Genomic DNA, 21,954 nt, shown 5'->3' on the forward strand with positions numbered 1-21,954 from the left:
ACTGCCCATATGATTCGTTGATCAACATTCATGTAAGTGAAGAATAAATTTCAGTTTGTCGTCAATTTCAGTTTTGTTGAGTGAAATGAACTGAATTGCAGTGTTTGTTTTCTAGTGTGCTAGACTTCTTGTTGTTCTTAATTAAAAATTATCGCCAAGTTTGTCTCAGGCTGATAAGTGGCACTAGTACTAGACTACTTTCTATATTTATTAGTGAGGATTGCCAATAAGAATAAAACTTCACTGTCCATGAATTGGTGGCTTGTTCAAAATGAATATATTGTGATGGACTATGTCTTTCTTCAGCTACAATTTTATTTGTAAATGGATTAGGTGTGATGCATGTGCGGATCCATGTGGCGGGACTAGCTTCTAGTTTTTTCCAAATTCAAGGGATATGGCTTCTGAAAATTTGGGTGAACTTTTAGCTGGTTCAGTGTAGACTGACCCCTGAAAGTTTATTGCAGGACACTGTATGTTCAGTCTTACAGGCAGTTTCATCAATCCCATCTTGTAAACTGCTTGAAGAAGTATGCAAGAGGAATTTTGCTACGCATTTTGATTATTGCACAACTGCTTGCACGGACTTTGTGTCATTAGATGAGGCAACATTTAAGGATATTCTTGAGGCAAGTAATATAACCTTTTTGTTATATCAGCTTACTGCAGTTATACTAGATATAAAATTGTGTCTTTGAGAACATAGTTTAGTGTGTTTATCACGATTGAACATCGCAAAATAATCAAGATGTTAGTGGTCTAATTTGAAATGAAAATTATCATATCTTAAAGCTTAGGTCTCCGTCATTTTTTTTGTGATTGTGTGTCTCGAAACATGGCAGAAATCAAAGGTTAACGGTTCTTGCGACACTGGTTGCTCACTTATGAGCTTCGAGTTACTATATGCCCGTGTACATGTTTCTCATTGTGCTAATGCATCTTGACTGAAAAGTGATGTGTGTGTTTTCCTAGTTATAGGTTGCTATGTTTTGCAAAATCAGTTTGATTAACTTGATCGCCCATTATGCCAATATTATCTTGTCTGTAAGCTGCTGTGTTATTTATTTCTTTGTTAGATTGGTGTAATTTGTTTTGCGATTCCAGTTGGATTCTTAGATTTCAGATTGATCACAATTGTCAATGAAAGGGTGATTCTGTAACATTTCAAACTGTATGATTTGGAATGCATTGCTGACATGATTGCTTTCATATGCAGAATTGATCTTTTTTATGGGCGAAGTGTTGAAGATGGCTTTGGTGAAGGAAATGTCTTGTTAGCATCAAGTAAGTGGCGACATCACAACCCCTACAAGCTTGTGCCTTAAAACAAGAGGATACAAGAAGATGGAGTGCTTTTGTGAAGGCTTTTGCGAATCACTTGAAGCGTTGGTACTTTTGTGAATGATTTTGTAAAGTGTTTGCAAATATGTGCAAAACATAATAACATGTGTAGGTTTTGTGAATGATTTTGTTGTGGTGCTTGTTGATGGTTTATGTGATGTGGATCTATCATTGTGCAATACTAATTAAATTTGTATATCTATGTGATTATGTGTATAAAAATTGGTGATTTGTGATTCTTTTGTATATATAACAGTTGTTGAATGCTAATTAATGGTATATTATCATTATTAACGACTATAACTAGGGGCAACTTTCTGTTGGTTGCTAAATGTATAGTATAACGACTCACGATTGGTTGCTAAATCTATAGTACAACAACTCACGGTTGGTCGCTAAATATACAATATTAGCAACGGACGGTCGGTCGCTAAAAAGATGTCGGTCGCTAAAGCCTTTAGCGACGGCACTTACAGCGACCATCCTTATGGGTCGCTAAAAGTTTTTAGCGACCAACCGTAAGTCGCTGAAGGTCGTTTTAGCAACCGACCGTAGGTCGCTGTAAGTGAACCGTCGTGTAGTGACAAGTTCATAGAGTTGGCCCGTTACGTGCCTGACGATGTCAGCACCGAGTCCAAGAAGATGGCCTATTTTCTGAAAGGGCTAAGACCCGAGCTTAAGACCATCCTCGCCAGCCAAGACTTCCTCAACTTCTCTCACCTCTCCAACAAAGCCATCCAAGTGGAAAGGGCAAAAGAGGAAGAAAAAGAGCACCTCAAGAGGAAATTTCAAGTTCTCCGAGCTCAGCAGCAAGATCGTCACCAGAGAGCTTGACCCTTTGGGCTTCCACCCAGGGGACCAAGCTTTAATAGACCATCTGGACCCACTCCGTCACGCTACAGTCAGCAGAGTCAGAGCTCCCTTCAGGCCCCCTCTGTTGCAAGCAACCAACTGCCAGCAAATGCCTGTTGGCACTGCGGAGACACCAGTCACTTCAAGAATAACTGCCCCCAGTTGAAGGCACCCGGACCTACCTACTCCAACTCGGTGAATGGCCCCAAGATTCCCTCGGCACCTACCTCCAAGGCACCTCCTTCCAACAGTCAGCAGAGCAGGACCCAGTACCAGGGCAGAGCACGAGTCAACCACGTCGACGCTCAAGAAGCCCAGCAAGCTCCGGGAGTAGTGCTCGGTGAGTTCCTTGTTGAATTTACTCCCGCTACTGTGCTTTTTGATTCAGGAGCATCCCATTCATTTATAGCCACTAAGTTTGTGGAAAAGCATGGCATCCCCTCTACACCCCTAGCAATCCCTTTGGTCACCCGAACCCCGGGGTCAGACCTCCTATGCCAACTCAGGTGCTCCCAAGTCAGAATTCTTTTAAGTGGGGTAGTGTTCCTAGCAGACTTAACCGTCTTGCCATCCCAAGGGATTGATGTGATCCTAGGAATGGATTGGCTAACTAAGCACAAGGGTATCATAAGCTGCGCAAGTAAGACCGTCCTTCTCACCGACCGCCAAGGAAAAGCAGTTTCTTGTCAGGCCCAACCGTCCGCCAATGATCCAATGATGTTTAATCTGGCAGCAGAAAACATGTTCGTAATAGAAGAGTTCGTGGATGTATTTCCGGAAGAGTTACCGGGAATGCCACCAGAAAGAGGAGTGGAGTTCTATATAGATCTCATTCCTGGCACTGCGCCCATCGCAAAGAGACCATACCGCATGGCCCCCACAGAGTTAGCAGAATTGAAACTCCAGATTTCAGAGCTGCAACAAAAAGGGTACATCTGTCCTAGTTTGTCTCCCTGGGGAGCACCCGTCCTTTTCGTTACAAAAAAGGATGGAAGTATGAGAATGTGTATTGATTACCGGTCCTCGAATGAAGTTACAATCAAGAATAAGTACCCTCTCCCTCGGATCGACGACCTCTTCGACTAGCTGCAGGGAGCCAAATATTTCTCCAAGATAAACCTCTGGTCAGGATATCACCAACTGAGGATCAAGGAAGCAGATATTCAGAAGACTGCATTTGTCACCAGATACGGACAATATGAATTCACAGTGATGCCGTTTGGGCTAACAAACGCACCCGCCTTTTTCATGAACCTCATGAATAAGGTATTCATGGAAGAATTGGATAAGTTTGTCCTGGTCTTCATCGATGACATCCTTATCTATTCCAATAATCGCAAGGACCATGAGCGTCACCTTCGAATTGTCCTCGGAAGACTCAGGGCACATCAACTTTATGCTAAGCTCAGCAAGTGTGAGTTCTAGTTAGAAAAGATAGCCTTCCTAGGGCATATCTTGACTGCAGAAGGGATAGAAGTGGACCCATCCAAGGTGGAAGCCGTTTCAAAATGGAAACAGCCATCCAACGTCAGTGAAGTACGAAGCTTTCTGGGAATGGCAGGGTATTACCGCCGCTTTATCAAAGGATTCTCCAGCATAGCGAAACCTATGACCGAACTTCTCAAAAAGGACAATAAGTTTGTGTGGACTCCAAAATGTGAGGAAAGTTTCCAGATCATCAAGGAAAAGCTTACAACCGCGCCCGTTTTGACACTACCAGATATACACCAGGATTTCGTCATCTTCTGTGATGCTTCAAGGCAAGGCTTAGGGTGTGTCTTGATGCAAAATGAGAAAGTTATTGCCTATGCATCCCGCTTACTCAAGCCACATGAGCAGAACTACCCCACCCACGACTTGGAGTTGGCAGCCATAGTGCACGCCCTGAAAATATGGAGGCACTATCTGATTGGGAACAAATGCCACATCTTCACTGATCACAAGAGTCTGAGGTACATCTTCACTCAGCCAGACCTCAACCTCCATCAAAGAAGATGGCTTGAATTGATCAAGGATTATGACCTCGAAATCCATTACCACCCCGGGAAGGCCAACGTAGTAGCGGACGCCCTCAGCCGAAAACCTTTCAGGATAAAGGGGACCAACTTTTTAGAAGATTGGAAGAAGGAATAAGCTCAGCTAAATGCATGTCTGGGAGACAACGGTAGCCTAGAAGTCAAGCCAATGCTAGAAGATCTCATACGCAAGGCTCAACGCCTGGACGCAGAGATAGCCAGACTTATGGAAAGAGCTCGCAAGGAGCAACTTCCGGATCTTAGGACAGATGAACAAGGAGTCCTTTGGTTCAAGAACCGTCTGTGTGTACCAATGGGAGAGGCACGAGAAGTCCTGCTCAATGAAGCCCACAACTCAGCTTACTCCATCCACCCAGGAACCACCAAGATGTACCTGGACCTCAAAGCCAGATACTGGTGGAGAGGAATGAAGAAGGAGATAGCACGGTATGTGGCCCAGTGTGACACCTGCCAGCGAACAAAGGCCGAACACCAGAAGCCTGCAGGCCTACTGCAACCCCTCCGAGTGCCTGAATGGAAGTGGGAAGAAATAGGCATGGATTTCGTAACCGGACTGCCCCGAACGCAAAAAGGGAATGATTCTATCTGGGTAATAATCGATCGTCTCACCAAGGTGGCCCACTTCATCCCAGTAAAAACCACTTTTGGAGGAGCCGCCCTTGCCCGAATATATCTTAAGGAGATAGTTAGGCTCCATGGTATTCCGCGGAAGATAGTGTCAGACAGAGGGACGTAGTTCACCTAAAAATTTTGGAAAGGCCTTCAGCAAGCGATGGACACCAAGTTAGATTTCAGCACCGCTTATCACCCCCAGTCAGATGGTCAAACAGAAAGAGTCAACAAGATCCTCAAAGATTTACTAAGAGCCTGTGTGTTAACGTTTGATAGGGATTGGGAGTCCAGTTTGCCGTACGCCGAATTCTCATACAACAACAGCCATCAGACCAGCATCAAAATGTCACCGTTTGAAGCATTGTATGGAAGAAAATGCCAGACCCCCTAATGTGGTCCAATGTAGGGGAAAGGACACTAGAAGGATCTGACTTTGTTAAAGAAGCCGAAGAGATAGTTGCCCTGATCCGCAAGAGGTTACTAGAAGCTTAGAGTCAACAGAAAAGTTATGCAGACAACAGACGGAGAGAACTCAGATTTGAGGAAGGAGATTTCGTTTATCTCAAGGTCTCCCCGATGCGTGGTGTCAAAAGGTTCCAAATGAAAGGAAAGCTAGCACCGCGTTTCGTCGGCCCCTACCCCGTCATTAGCCGAGTGGGACCCGCAGCATACCGCCTTGAGCTACCAGAATCCATGTCAGACATTCACAATGTGTTTCATGTGTCCCAACTCCGTAAATGCCTACAAGTACCAGAAGACCACATCGAGGCAGAGACAATTCAGATTCAAAAGGATCTCCAGTACCGAGAGAAGCCAATAAAGATTCTCGACTCAGCAGTCCGAAGGACCCACAACTCAGAAGTGAGACTCTGTAAGGTTCAGTGGAGCAGAGATGGAGAAGAGGAAGCCACCTGGGAAAGTGAGGACTCTCTGAGGAAGGAATACCCTTACCTTTTCTCGAGCCCCGTCTGAATCTTGAGGGCGAGATTCCTTTAAGTGGGGTAGGTTTGTAACATCCCTAATTCTAACCCAGGTTTGAAACCCTAACCTAACCCCCCCTCTTCTTTTTTTATCCATCCCAAAACTCCCTTAGATTCTTCCCATCATATGCATACACTTTGTTTGATTTTGAACACCTCAGTTCGATTTTATTTTCCAGCACCTAGATTATCTACTAAATAAATTGTTCAAAAAGAAAAAGAAACAAAAATGGAAATGGGAATTAGAAAATAAAAGGAAAAAGAGAAAGCTCTCCTTCCCCCTGCTGGGCTGAATCTGGCCCATGCCGCGGCCGCCTCCCCTCCCCCTCGTGCCCGCGCTTCCCCCTTTTGGCCCATTGCCGGCCCGCTCGCGCGCGCACAGCCGCTCCGCGCTCCCCTCCCTCTCTCTCGCTGACGAGCCAGCGCCACCTGCCAGCCACTCCCTCTCGCGCGCTCCCTCTCGCTGGCAGACCGGCCCCACTGGTCAGCCGCTTCGTCGTCTTCCTCGCGTACGACGCACCACCGTCCCCTCCATCGCCGTCCCCTCGCCCATCCCCTCGCCGCACAGGAGAGTTTGGCACCGCCCCGTCCTCGCCGCTTGACCGCGTCCTCGCCCAGTACCGCCCTCGCCGTGAGGTCTCATCGTCGCCGCTGTGCGACATTAATGCCGGCGCTATGCACCTCACCGGCGCCCACCGAGCTCCGCCGCTCCCCTCCCCTCGGGAGCTTATAAAAAGGTCGCCTCGAGCACCTCCTTCCCCGCACCGTCCTCAGCCACCACCCTCCTCCCCTCACCCAAGCTCAATTCGCGAAGCGCCGCCGTCTTCTCCCTCTCCGGTGAGCCCTTCCCCCTCTTCTCCCTCCCTCTCTGTTGGTCCGGCGAGCGATTAAGTTGGCCTACCAGCTTCATCACATTGCCGCAGACTCAGAACACCACTCCCCCGCCCCAATCCCTTGCCCGAAGCCCACCGACAGCGATCCCTGCCGTGGAGCTCCGCCACCTCCCCGCGGACAGCCCCCTCCCGGCCCCCTATAGCCAAATTGAGCCCACCCCTAGGTTCGCCAGCCCCTCCCCGTGCTAAGGCACCTCTCCGTTGTCCAAGAACCGGGCCACCAGCGGCGAATCGCCGCCGAGCCCACCGGCGGCTGGGTTTCTTCCCCCACGGGCGGCCTGTTCGCCCGTGCCGTCGAACCGTGACGTCGTTCCCCCCCTCCGCTCTCGCTGACGTGTGGGCCCACAGTGACGGCGTCCGCTCCTCGCGCGCCCGCGCCATCTCCTCGACTTGGGCCGCAGCTGGGCCGGCGCCCTCGCGCGCGCTGCGCCTGGCTAGGCCAAGATCTCCCCCCCGGCCCACCAGTGCTGGAATCCCTTTTCTTTTTCCTTTTTCCAACCTTTTCTCATTTAATTAGTATTTCTCAATATTTTATTCACCAAAAATTATCAAAATGATTTCTAAAGTCACAAGTAATAATAATGTTAGAAAATGACACACTGCAACTGGAAAACCACTGTTGATGTATTGTTTTATTGCCTGTTTTTACTAGAAGAAGCGGGGACCATTGATCCGGAACCCGTAGCCCCGGAAGAAGGGCCGGAGCCCGATCTCCCGGAAGTAGATCTTTTGTGCCAGGAAAGCTTCGACGAAGGCAAGTCCATCCTTCCCTTGATGCATAAATTACCTATTCTTTCTACCACTACCTAGGCCAGGATTTCAGGGAGGGATATTTGCATTGTGAGCAAAGAGATAGCCTGCATTAACATACATTTTTCGGATACGAAATGTGGGTTGGGAGAAAGGGGAATATGATATTTCAAATAAGTTTTCCTTAAAGAAAGGGTTGTGCGATGAAGGGTACTCACCCTCATCACCTTGGGAGTGGGATGATGAAGGACTCCCTGGTTTAGGGGAGGGCCTAAGGTGTTGGCTCAGCTGGTTTAGGCGTGAGCAGAAGGATTGTCCCCTCATATAAGGACCGGTTTGTCATCTTCACTACCTGTACTCTTTAATAGTACAACCACTCGAGACTGTGTGGGCAGTCACTCAATCTGAACTCGTGCGGTCCGACCCCAGGGTTATGAAGGCTGGGGAGCACCGGGAGGATAAGGAGGGGGAAAGTTTTGTCCGGTTTGGACATGGTGGTGGCCTGACTCCTTCTGGATAACCGTTAAGGTTAGGACGTACGAGAAAGGAAAGAGATCTAGCATTCGGGTCTCGCGACGGTGAGATCGCAGAAACCGGACTAGTGGGTAAAGTGTACCCCTCTGCGCAGAGTTGAAACCTATTCGAATAGTCTGTGTCCACTGGTATGGACGAGTCTGGTGTGGTATGACAATTAGAGATTTTTCTATAACCTCCGTGAGCAGGGAAATGTGTGTAAGTGCTTACTAAGAAAGAAAACAAGGCCACGGGAGCGGGAAGCTCAGTGGTGGTTGAGTATTTTTGTTACTTTTAAGTCTTTGGGAAAAACCTTACAGCAACTGCCTTTCTCTAAGAAAATGAAGAGTGACTTCAACTCCACCAAATAAAGCATGTATGATATAGGTCTCTTTCTCTTTACGGGAGCGGGGTGGGCTTGCGGAATACCTAGTGTATTCACCCAAATTTATTTATGTTTTTCAGGAGCCGAAGACTTCTTTTCTGCTATGCTTGATTGAGAGGCTTGTGCCTGCACCCAGTTCTGCCTGTGGCTTGGGTTAGTATATTTTCCTACTGCGCTTCTTATTCTGGCTCCCTAGAGCTTGTACCTCGGTATTGTAATAACCTCTATTTAACTTTGTACTATTTGAAGTAAGGAATGTGTTTACTAGCCTCCTAGGACTAGTAATTGTATCACATTTGAGTCCCAAAGGATCGGGATGCTTCATCCACTAAGTATGCAACTTCTAGTGATGAGAAAAATTCTAGTGATGATGAGGAGAACTTGCTCACCCTTTTTGCCAACTTAAACATGCAACAAAAGGAAAAACTAAATGAATTGATTAGTGCCATTCATGAGAAGGATGAACTCTTGGATAGCCAAGAGGACTTCCTTATTAAAGAAAATAAGAGGCATGTTAAAGTTAAAAATGCTTATGCTCAAGAAGTAGAAAAATGTGAAAAATTAACTAGTGAGCTATGTTCTTGCCATGATACTATTGCCAACCTTAGGAATGAGAATGCTAAATTAATTGCTAAGGTTGAAAGTTCAAATGTTTGTGATGATTCAATTGTTAATCTTAAAAAGGTTAATGATAATTTGATTGCTAAGATTGACAAGTTGATTGCATCACTCTCTAGCCTTAAAATTGAAAATGAAAAATTAATTACTAAGGCTAAAGATCTAAATGTTTGCAATGTTTCTATTTCCAATCTTAAGAATGAAAATGATATTTTACATGCTAAGATTGATGAATTAAATGCATGCAAACCCTCTACATCTACCGTTGAGCATGTTACTATTTGTACTAGTTGTAGAGATATTAATGTTGATGCTATTCATGATCACCTAGATTTAATTAAACAACAAAATGATCACATAGCTCAACTTAGTGCCAAAATTAATGAGCATGACTTAGAAAATGAAAAATTTAAATTTGCTAGAAGCATGCTCTATAGTGGGAGACACCCAGGCATTAAGGATGGCATTGGCTTCCAAAAGGGAGACAATGTCAAGCTTAATGCCCCTAAGAAATTGTCCAACTTTGTTAAGGGCAAGGCTCCCATGGCTCAGGATAACGAGGGTTACATTTTATACCCTACCGGTTATCCCGAGCACAAAATTAGGAGAATTCACTCTAGGAAGTCTCACTTTGGCTCTAATCATGCTTTTATGTATATGAGTGAGGCATCTAGCTCTAGGCAATCAACCCATGTTAAATTACCTAAGAAGAAAACTCCTATTGCATCAAATGAACCTAACATTTCATTTAAGACTTTTGATGCATCATATGTTTTAACTAATAAATCAGGCAAAGTAGTTGCCAAATATGTTGGGGCCAAACACAAGGGCTCAAAGACTTGTGTTTGGGTACCCAAGGTGCTTGTTTCTAATGTGAAAGGACCCAAGACCGTTTGGGTACCTAAGAATAAGGCCTAAATTTGTTTTGTAGGTTTATGCATCCAGGGGCTCAAGTTGGATCATTAATAGCGGGTGCACAAACCACATGACAGGGGAGAAGAAGATGTTCTCCTCCTACGAGAAAAACCATGATCCCCAAAGAGCTATCACATTCGGGGATGGAAATCAAGGTTTGGTCAAAGGACTTGGTAAAATTGCTATATCTCCTGACCACTCTATTTCCAATGTTTTTCTTGTAGACTCTTTAGATTATAACTTGCTTTCTGTCTCTCAATTATGCAAAATGGGCTACAATTGTATTTTTACGGATATAGGTGTTACTGTCTTTAGAAGAAGTGATGATTCAGTAGCATTTAAGGGAGTGTTAGAGGGTCAGCTATACTTAGTTCTAGAGCTGAACTCAACACTTGCTTAATTGCTAAGACTAACATGGGTTGGCTCTGGCACCGCCGACTAGCCCACGTTGGGATGAAGAATCTTCATAAGCTTCTAAAGAGAGAACACATTTTGGGACTAACAAATGTTCATTTTGAGAAAGACAGGATGTGTAGCGCATGTCAAGCAGGAAAGCAAGTTGGTGTTCATCATCCACATAAGAACATCATGACGACTGACAGGCCGCTTGAGCTACTTCACATGGACCTATTCGGCCCGGTAGCTTACATAAGCATCGGCGGGAGTAAGTACTGTCTAGTTATTGTGGATGATTATTCTCGCTTCACTTGGGTATTCTTTTTGCAGGAAAAATCACAAACCCAAGAGACATTGAAGGGATTCTTGAGACGGGCTCAAAACGAGTTTGGCTTAAGGATCAAAAAGATAAGAAGCGACAATGGGACGGAGTTCAAGAACTCACAAATAGAAGGCTTCCTTGAGGATGAGGGCATCAAGCATGAGTTCTCTTCTCTCTACGCACCACAACAAAATGGTGTAGTAGAGAGGAAGAATAGAACTCTACTTGACATGGCAAGGACCATGCTTGATGAGTACAAGACTTTGGACCGGTTTTGGGCAGAAGCAATCAACACCGCTTGCTACGCCATCAACCGTCTCTATCTTCACCGAATCCTCAAGAAGACATCATATGAACTCCTCACCGGTAAAAAGCCCAATGTTTCATATTTTAGAGTCTTTGGTAGCAAATGCTTTATTCTTGTTAAAAGAGGTAGAAAATCTAAATTTGCTCCTAAGGCTGTAGAAGGCTTTTTACTAGGATATGATTCAAACGCAAGGGCATATAGAGTCTTTAACAAGTCCACTGGACTAGTTGAAGTTTCTTGTGACATTGTGTTTGATGAGACTAACGGCTCTCAAGTAGAGCAAGTTGATCTTGATGAGATAGATGATGAAGAGGCTCCGTGCGTCGCTCTAAGGAACATGTCCATTGGGGATGTGTGTCATAAGGAATCCGAAGAGCCTCCACAAGCACAAGATCAACCATCTTCCTCCTTGCAAGCATCTCCACCAACCCAAGATGAGGATCAAGCTCAAGATGATGAAAATGAAGATCAAGAGGAGCTACCTCAAGAGGAGGACAATGATCAAGGGGGAGATGCTAATGAAGACAAGGAAGATGACGACAGTCCAAGACTGCCACACCCAAGAGTCCACCAAGCAATACAACGAGATCACCCCATGAACTCCATCCTCGTTGATATTCATGGGGTAACCAATCGATCTCATGTTGCTCATTTTTGTGAACATTACTCCTTTGTGTCTTCTATTGAGCTATACAGGGTGGAAGACGCATTAAGGGATTCAGATTGGGTGTTGGCAATGCAAGAGGAACTCAACAACTTCACGAGGAATGAGGTTTGGCATCTTGTTCCACGTCCTAACCAAAATGTTGTAGGAACCAAGTGGGTCTTCCGCAACAAGCAAGATGAGCATGGTGTGGTGACAAGGAACAAAGCCCGACTTGTGGCCAAAGGATATTCACAAGTCGAAGGTTTGGATTTTGGTGAAACCTATGCACCCGTAGCTAGGCTTGAGTCAATTCGTATATTACTTGCCTATGCTACTTACCATGGCTTTAAGCTCTATCAAATGGACGTGAAAAGTGCCTTCCTCAATGGACCAATCAAGGAGGAGGTCTATGTTGAGCAACCTCCCGACTTTGAAGATAGTGAGTACCCTAACCATGTCTATAAACTCTCTAAGGCGCTTTATGGGCTCAAGCAAGCCCCAAGAGCATGGTATGAATGCCTAAGAGATTTTCTTATTGCTAATGGCTTCAAAGTCGGCAAAGCCGACCCTACTCTCTTTACTAAAACAATTGCAAATGATTTGTTTGTATGCCAAATTTATGTTGATGATATCATATTTGGGTCTACTAACAAATCTACTTGTGAAGAGTTTAGTAGGATTATGATTCAAAAATTCGAGATGTCTATGATGGGGGAGTTGAAGTATTTCTTAGGATTTCAAGTCAAACAACTCCAAGAGGGCACCTTCATTAGCCAAACGAAGTACATTCAAGACATACTCACCAAGTTTGGGATGAAGGATGCCAAGCCCATCAAGACACCCATGGGAACCAATGGGCATCTCGACCTCGACACGGGAGGTAAATCTGTAGATCAAAAGGTATACCGGTCAATGATAGGATCTCTACTCTATTTATGTGCATCTCGACCGGATATAATGCTTTCCGTATGCATGTTTGCAAGATTCCAAGCCGATCCTAAGGAAGTTCACCTTAGGGCCGTGAAACGAATCTTGAGATATTTAGTTTATACTCCTAAGTTTGGCCTATGGTACCCCAGGGGATCCACATTTGATTTAATTGGATATTCAGATGCTGATTGGGTAGGGTGTAAGATTGATAGAAAAAGCACATTAGGGACTTGCCAGTTCTTGGGAAGATCTCTGGTGTCTTGGGCTTCTAAGAAACAAAAATTTGTAGCTCTTTCTACCGCCGAAGCCGAGTATATTGCCGCAGGCCATTGTTGCGCGCAATTGCTTTGGATGAGGCAAACCCTTAGGGACTATGGTTCCAAATTAACCAAAGTTCCTCTCCTATGTGATAATGAGAGTGCAATCCGCATGGCGGATAATCCCATTGAGCACAGCCGCACTAAGCACGTAGCCATTCGGTATCACTTTTTGAGGGATCACCAACAAAAGGGGGATATCGAGATTGCATATGTTAGCACCAAAGAACAATTAGCCGATATCTTTACCAAGCCATTAGATGAGAAAACTTTTACCGAACTTAGGCATGAGCTAAACATTCTTTATTCTAGGAATTTTGATTGATATCTTGCACACATAGCTCATTTATATACCTTTGATCATATCTCTTTCATGTGCTATGACTAATGCGTTTGTCAAGTAAATTTCATACCAAGTCATAGATTGAAAGGGAAATGGAGTCTTCGGCGAAGACAAGGCTTCCACTCCACTCCATCATGTTATTTAACTTCGCCGTCACTCCGCACCACTCTCCAATTTGGTATAATCTTCACTCTTATTTTATTTACCAACGGAAGAGAAAGTAAAAGAGCTTATATTTCACACACAAGTATCCGTTTTTGGCGATTCATGCCAAAAGGGGAGAAAGTATTAGCCCAAAGCAAAAGGACCGCACCACCACCAATTTCAAAAATGAAATTTGTATTAAAAGAAGGTTTTTCAATTGGTATCTTATTTTTGATAGATTTTTAAAATGGGTATAACCCCTTTCAAAATTAATATCTAATACCCTCTTGAACACTAAGAGGAGAATTTCATTGAGGGGGAGTTTTGTTTAGTCAAAGGAAAAGCATTTGAAACAGGGGGAGAAAATTTCAAATCTTGAAAATGCTTCTCGAAATCTTATTCATTTACCTTTGACTATTTGCAAAAAGACTTTGAAAAAGAATTTCCAGAAGATTTTGCAAAAACAAAACATGTGGTGCAAGCGTGGTCCAAAATGTTAAAATTAGAAGAAAGCATCCATGCATATCTTATGAAATGTATATTGGTTTAATTCCAAGTAACCTTTGCACTTTCATTATGCAAACTAGTTCAATTCTGCAATTATATATTTGCTTTGGTTTGTGTTGGCATCAATCACCAAAAAGGGGGAGATTGAAAGGGAAATAGGCTTACACCTTTTCCTAAATGATTTTGGTGGTTGAATTGCCCAACACAAACAATTGGACTAACTAGTTTGCTCTAGATTATAAGTTCTACAGGTGCCAAAGGTTCACAATAAACCAATACAAAGTTCAAAAAAAGGGTTCAAATAAAAAGAGCAAAAGACAACCGAAGGCTGCCCTGGTCTGGCGCACCGGACTGTCCGGTGCACCAGGGTGGATTCTCTCCAACTCGCTAGCTTCGGGAATTCTGGGAGCCACTCCGCTATAATTCATCGGACTGTCCAGTGTAGCATCGGACTGTTCGGTGTGCCAGCGGAGTAACGGCTATACAGCGCCAACGGTCGTCTGCAAAGGAACATTGAAACGCTACAGTGCGCGCCTGCGCTCACAGGAGTCAGAGCAGGCGTCAGATGGCGCACCGGACAATGAACAGGACCTGTCCGGTGCATTACCGGACTGTCCGGTGGCCCCGTTGTCAGAAGCTCCAACGGTCAGAACCCAACGGCCGGGTGACGTGGCTGGTGCACCGGACAGTGTCCGTGAAGCGCCCCAATCCTTTGGGACTCAAATGTGATGCAATTACTAGTCCCAGGAGGCTAGTAAACACATTTATACATGAGATGATTACAGATATGCTTAAACGATACAAACCTATAAAGGTGGCGAACAACTTTAAGAGTTGGTCCACAACTCGGGACATATCATCAGAGTGGGGCTGAAGCAGCCCGATATACGCAGCGAAGCAATTCAGCGGTCCAACAGCCACAGGCAAGGTTGGGAACAGTCGTAACTCTTACCCGATCTCCTTTTTCTGAAAAACAACAAATAAGCAAGGGTGAGTACAAACGTACTCAGCAGCCCACCTTCACCCGCGGAATGGGGAAATCAGATATAATGCATGGAATATGTGGAACTCAGGATATTTTGCAGAAACAACAATATTTTATGCAGGGTTGTTTTTTAAAACATTTTGTATTTTTCAAAGCGCATTCTCTCCCAAAGGAGCAGGAAGTTTTTCAATATTAGAACAAAATCCCCTGGACTAAACCATCCAGGTATCTCAGTAGCTTCCCACTGGTTTTCATTTTCAAAAACAGCTGCTGGACTTCCCGTCCACCATAGCTCACGGCTCAACCGCCGGACCTTTTAAAAACCACCTTTATCAAACGCACCCTTTTTTGAAAACAAAACATTAATTGCCATACCATACCAGACTCGTCAATTCTTGTGGGCACGGACTATTCGAATAGGTTTTCAAACTCTGCACAGAGGTGTACACTTTACCCACTAGTCCGGTTTCTGCGATCTCACCGTCATGAGACCCGAATGCCGAATCTCTTTCTTTCCTCGCACGTCCTAACCTTAACGGTTATACCGGAAGGAGTCAGGCCACCGCCATGTCCAAACCGGACAAAACTTTCCCCCTCCTTATCCTCCCGGTGCTCCCCAGCCTTCATAACCCTGTGGTTGGATTGTACGAGTTCAGATTGAGTGACTGCCCACACAGTCTCGAGTGGTTGTACTTATCATGAGTACAGGTAGTGAAGGATGACAAACCGGTCCTTATGTGAGGGGACAATCCTTCTGCTCACACCTAAACCAGCTGAGCCATTACCTTAGGCCCTCCCCTAAACCAGGGAGTCCCTGATCATCCCTACTCAAAGGTGATAAGAGTGAAAACCCTTCATCATACACATTTTGAAAAGCATTTTCTTTTGAAAACTCACACCTTTTCTCAAATAATTTGTAACAAATATATCAAGGATTGATTGCGGCAAGCGGATGGGTGGCCATAATAACTTGTCTCAAAATCATATTATGCATAAAATAACAGGCTGAGGGTTGTGGTTGAAAAATCATAGGTAATTTATGCATCAAAGGGATCCAGTGAGCTTGCCGTGCTTATCCGATGAAGGGGGAAAGGGAGCTTGCGGAACTGGCTTCTAGCTCCACTGCCTGGCGTAGACTTGCAGATCTGGCCTCCACGAGATGGCACGAACGCTCCGATAACTATGCAACATGAACAAGAAAACATACAAACCAACAAGTATACCAACAAATATTTAGTATAGTGGTCAGAATAGCGATATATGGATGGGTAGAGTCTTGAGTAGAATCTGTGTCATGTGGTGTTGAGATACTGCTAGTGGTGAAGGGAAGGTGCTTACCAGGAGGGTGGACTGGAGACGAAACGACACTATGCGTGTAGCCGGCAGAGCGGAGTAACTGAGTGGGTGGGGTGTTTACCTTGGCTGAGGGTGTCGAGTGTGTGTGGAGAGGGAGAGGGTAGCTAGGTGTATTTATAGCTAGGTGTATGTGGTGTAGCACAGTGAAGTTCACTGTTGGTGAGAATAGTGACGATTGAATCGTCTGACTTAATATGAAGAGGAGAGTTATAGGCAGAATATGAGACAAGAGTATTTTGGGAGTTTTCTGGAATATGAACCATGCTTAAGGGATGACATGGTTGGATAGGGAATAGTTTGACAAGAATTTTAGAAACAAGAATGACTGAAATCTGAGTTTGGATGGAGGAGTTTTGGATTTTATAATCATAGGGAGAAAAAGAAAAGGAATATTCTTAGAATATTCTAGAATTTGAATATTTAGAGATATTTGGAAAATCAAAAATACAAATGTATTTTTGAGCGGGGTGCGAGGAATTATTTTTGGGCTATTCTTGGGCAGAGGTTTATATTGGTGCAAACTGTTCCTACCTACTGTGTCACATCAGACAGCAATGAGGCGGGACCCAAATAGCTGGAATGCTGTGGTATTGTGGTCCGAGTGGGTTGTGGTATCTTGGGCCAGGTTTTAAAGGATTGAAGACGTATCCATACAAACATGGTTCGCCTTTCTTTTTGGAAGTCTAGCTTGAAAGAATCCCAAAGTTAAGCGTGCTCAACTTGGAGAAATCTAGGATGGGTGATCAGATGGGAAGTTTCCTACTGGAATGAAAATCATAGTCACCGGAGTTCGTATGACTGGAATATGGGTCTGGCTGGTCTTAGGTGGACTGGGCAGCATGATGGATGAGTAGATGAAATTTGGGGTGACCGGATGATCGATGAATAGTAACGATGAATAGTAACGGTGAATAGTTCGTATGAACGAACGATGAACAGTGAATAGTGACGATGAACGAACGATGAACGATGAATAGGAACTATGAACGATCGAACGAACGAACGATCGGAATTTCGGCAGCATAACAACAGGAAAAGATTATTTGGACGAACGAACGGACGAACGATCGAATGATCGGACGAACGGACGAACGAACCATGAACGATCGGACGAATGATCGAACGATCGGACGAACGAACGAACAAACTAAGAACAGGGGGACGAACGATCGAAGAACGACCGAACGATCCTTGTGCTAGTGTGTGCTTGTGTGGGAGGTGGAGTGGGAGTGGGCGTGTGGGTGTGGGGGGGAGAGGGAGTTGCCATGAAATGGCTTGGGGTGGGATGAGAGGAGGCCCTTGCCCCTCTATTTATAGCCATGGTGGGGGATTAGGGGGAGGGATGAGAGGATTAGTGGGAGGATGAGAAGATTAGTGGGAGATTAGCATGGATTTGTCTTATATGAGTGTAATTAGCTTGTAGAGCTCACCGTATGACACCGGAGGCATACATATACGTATGGGCATGAGGAAAGTTATGAAAAAACTATTTGTAGGGACTTCAAAAATGATTCTGAAGGTATTTCTCAGGAAGAAAATACTTGGAGATATATCGGTGTAATATTTGGGCAGTATTTTTGAAAGAGTTTGAGGGTGATCACTGGGGAAATATTTGTAGGATATTTTGAGGAGGATTTTAGAGAGAATATAGACCACTATATTTTACTTGTTGATATCAACTTGCAAACAAACATTTTGAAACAAAATTTGAAATTCATTTTGAATTTAGAGCGAGTTTAAGAATATTTTAGAATTTGAATTTTTGGGATGCTACAAATCTACCCCACTTAAAAGGAATCTCGTCCTCGAGATTCGGCTTAGAAGGGTTATGGGTATAGCTTTACTTCAGCTACATATCTTCACTTTGCAGACTCTTCGAGGAGATGGAACTTCAACAAAATTTGGCCCTTCAAGAGCATCCGGTTGCTGATTGCAAACGTTGATTCTGGCTACTCAAAGATCATCTTCAGGCTTCTGGCTTTTGCTTGGCAGCTAGCTTATTGAGGAAGCATCGATGCCAACACACAAACCTTTCTCTTGCGAACTCCCTCATGGATTCCTTCCTTGATTAGTCCTCTGGTGCTTCATCAACAAAACTTGGGTGACCACTTCTCATCCAGAAACTTATATGCTTGGATGATCGGGTCCTCCACAAGCTTGCTACATGCCTTCTTCTTTTTCTCCATAGCAGGAACCTTACTGGAACACTACCCCACTTAAAAAGAATGAGGGTAGAACTCTTGAATCTTGGGGATTTGAACTCCTTGAAGTACCTCATAACAAGGGTGGTATGGGGCCTTCTTCTGCTGTTGCTGCTTGACCAGGCTGTAGAGAGATGACTGTCATAGGGTTGATTCTGGGAGAACCTTCTTCTTATCTTCTCTTCACTATCTTCTTTTCACCGACCCTTTCTTTCTCTTTGCTCTTCCCATTGGAGGATTCTATCAAAGAGTATTACCATCATACAGAGGAGGAAACCGAAGATGTTGAACCATGTACAACAGTCTTCAAACCAAGAATCACCAAGCATTGTGATCTTAGGGGCAAGGGAGTGGGAAATGGGGTTGCTTGCGATTTGGCAGAGGGGATTTATCTGGAGTGTGCTTTGCTTTGAGCGAGATGGGAGTTGAGGGAGCTGGTGGGGGGTTTTATAGGCGAGTGGGGGTGCTCGAGTGAGGAGTGGTGGTGATGGAGCAGGTGACACGCGGCAGCAGACGCGACAAGGGGGAAGGGGGCATGTTGCCGGCGACGATGGCGGTAGTGGGTGCGCTGCAAAGGGGGTGGGCATCGGTAGTGCGCTGCAAAGGGGGCATGGGCGGTGGTGCTAGTGCGCATGGGCACGCGTGTGGGGGCACGGGTGAGTGGTGGGGTCAATGACCCTGATGTTGGTGGTCTCTGGTTCCAAGAATCTTTGCCTCTGTATGGTAATAACTCCTTTTGTCCTCTTTTTCTGTTTACTTTGACTCATGGGTAGTGCTTTGATTCTCACGGTCGGTCCTTTTGATTGAGCGGCTGGACTGGTTGCTTCTGTAGCTTATTCCAGGCTTCAAGGGTAAGCTTCCTGATATCTTCTAGGGTAAGGTGCTTTTCTCTTGAGATGGGTTAAGATGAAAATGGAAGCATAAGGTGAGGATTAGCTCTAATTTGCGATCTATGTTTTTAGAGAAAACCTTTTTAAGAAAAATGAAAAGAAAACACACAAGCTCAGCAATGATAAGCACAAACAAATCAAATGTTTTGAATAAGGGAAGAATAAAGTTTTTTTCCAAAGCACGGACTACTCAGATTCGGGGGCTAAGCATAACGACTATTGCTTGGCTCCTGAATTGAGAACTATACTAAATGCAACTTATGAGCACTAACGTTAAAGCATCACATATGCACTCAAAAGGGGAGAAAACATCAAGCAAAATTCATTTTGAAATGCCCTAGGGGGCCACACAATTAGAGTTTTGCAAAACACGAGTCTACACGATTACCTCTCATACATGCAGGGCTCTAGCCAAAGTGAAGAAAAACTTCACTACCCAATGCATGCAGAGGACTAGGTATAACTAACTTCAGACCAGGCAGCTTCTCTTCTAGGAAGGCTGGCACACAACTTCAATATGAGACATCTCCTGGATGGGTCAAGAGGGAGCTGATGTTGATGACTTCTTCTGGCAGCGACTGAGATGGCAAGACGGGGTCGAACTCTTCTTCAAGTTGGACTGGCTCTTGTAGCTCCTCAGAGGGCGGCGATGCTGGTGGGGTGCTTGCGGCTTCTTCTTTGACCTCAAGGGATGGTGCTAGAATCTTCTTCATGGTGAGGGGCTCAAACAACTCTGGCGGGGGATCTTGGGAGGACTCGGGGTGCTCTTGCTTATTCATAGCCTGAGGGAAGACTGGAATTCCTTCCAAGACTATGGCTCTTTCCGGGAGTTCCCAAGCCTTCTTTTCTCCTCTGGTAGAGACCGGGTGACCTTCAAGAATCTGGGGATCTTCAGCTTTCATGGGTTGAATTGGGTTGGATGAAGCGGGTTCTTGGATCCGCAGGGCTCTACATTGGTTATGGGTTACCAAGTAGGCCTCCATCAACTTCTGGACGTGCTCATCCTTGGCTTACTTCAGGGCTTCAACAGCAATGGCTTCACGACTTTCCAAGGCAGCTACACGGGCTTGAGCTGAGGTGAGATCCACATGGAGCTTACGGTTGAGCTTCTCTGCATCTTCTACTCGGGCAATCATCTGACGGTGGTGCCGAGCCAAGAAATTATACTGTGCATCCAGGGTGAGCAGGTATGCAGTGAGGTACACGACTGTGGGGTCATCCTCAAGCAGCTGCTGCTCTTCCAATGCATGCATCCTGGCCATCCAAACGGGACGGTTTCTCTGAAAGGGTGGAAAGAATCTGAGCGGGGTGTCGGCCACTTCTTCTTCATAGATCTGACACAGGGCCCTCAATGCCTTGCGAGCGACGACTTGGTAGATGTCTTTGAATCTGCGCCCAGCAGCAGTGACACTCCATTCCTGAAAGGGAAATGTGCCTTTGGGCCATTTCTAAGTATTTTGGTGATTGAGTGCAAACACAAGTGCTTAAATGTGAAAATATGCCCAAGGATGAACAAAGTGCAAATCACAAGTTAAGGTATGTTTCTAAGCCTTAGTACATTGGTTCGTGTACTAATATTCTTGTCTAAGTGTTAGAAACAGGAAGAAGAAGAGGAGTGGAGGGTTGCTTCGGGCTGGGGCACCGGACTGTCCGGTGTGCACCGGACAGTGTCCGGTGCGCCAGACCAGCGCGGAGCAAACCAGCCGCTCTCGGGTTTTTCTCCGGCGACTTCGGCTATAATTCACCGGACTGTCCGGTGTGCACCGGACTGTCCGGTGAGCCAACGGTCGGCCGTGCCAACGGTCGGCCGCGGAATCTGCGCGCGACACGTGGTCTGGCCAACGATCGGAAGGAGGCACCGGACTGTCCGGTGTGCACCGGACTGTCCGGTGCGCCAGATCTGCAATGGTCGGCAACGGTCGGCTGCGCCTGTTAAGGAAAGAAATCGGGCACCGGACAGTGTCCGGTGTGCACCGGACTGTCCGGTGCGCCCGACGACAGAAGGCAAGGATGGCCTTCCAGAATTGTTCTCAACGGCTCCTAGCTGCCTTGGGGCTATAAAAGGGGCCCCTAGGCGCATGGAGGAGAACACCAAGCATTCCTTGAGCACTCTTGATCACTCACACATCAATCTCGCGCACTTGTTCGACATTCTAGTGATTTGAGCTCCGTTCTAGTGTGCTAGTCTTTTGAGCTCAAGTCTGGGTCTTGTGTGTGCGTATTCGCTGTGATCTTTGTGTCGTGTGTGAGTTGCTAATCCCTCCCTTGCTCTGTGATTCTCTGTGAACATCTTTTGTAAGGGCGAGAGGCTCCAAGTTGTGGAGATTCCTCGCAAACGGGATTGAGAAAAGAAAAGCAAGAACACCGTGGTATTCAAGTTGATCATTGGATCACTTGAGAGCAGTTGAGTGCAACTCTCGTCCGTTGGGACGCCACAACGTGGAGTAGGCAAGTTTTGTACTTGGCCGAACCACGGGATAACCACTGTGTCATCTCTGTGATTGGATTCTTGTGGTTATTGTGTTTTGACTCCTCTCTAGCCACTTGGCATAAACTGTGCTAACGCCTAATCAAGTTTTGTGGCTATAAGTTTAAGTTTTTACAGGATCACCTATTCACCCCCCCCCCTCTAGGTGCTCTCAATTGGTATCGGAGCCGTTCTCTTCGAGAAAGGGACTAACCGCCCGAAGAGATGGATCCTAAGGGGAAGGGAAT

At 45.5% G+C, this 21,954-nt stretch overlaps 1 non-coding gene across 1 annotated transcript; it reads left to right on the forward strand.

The window, feature by feature from the left end:
* Positions 1 to 799: 799 nt before the first annotated feature.
* Positions 800 to 919, forward strand: LOC111591444 (small nucleolar RNA F1/F2/snoR5a). The gene has a single exon (XR_004858075.1). It is a non-coding gene; the product is annotated as a small nucleolar RNA F1/F2/snoR5a (small nucleolar RNA).
* Positions 920 to 21,954: the final 21,035 nt, after the last annotated feature.

Source organism: Zea mays, chromosome 4, assembly GCF_902167145.1.
Source record: "Zea mays cultivar B73 chromosome 4, Zm-B73-REFERENCE-NAM-5.0, whole genome shotgun sequence".
NCBI classification, from domain to species: domain Eukaryota; kingdom Viridiplantae; phylum Streptophyta; class Magnoliopsida; order Poales; family Poaceae; genus Zea; species Zea mays.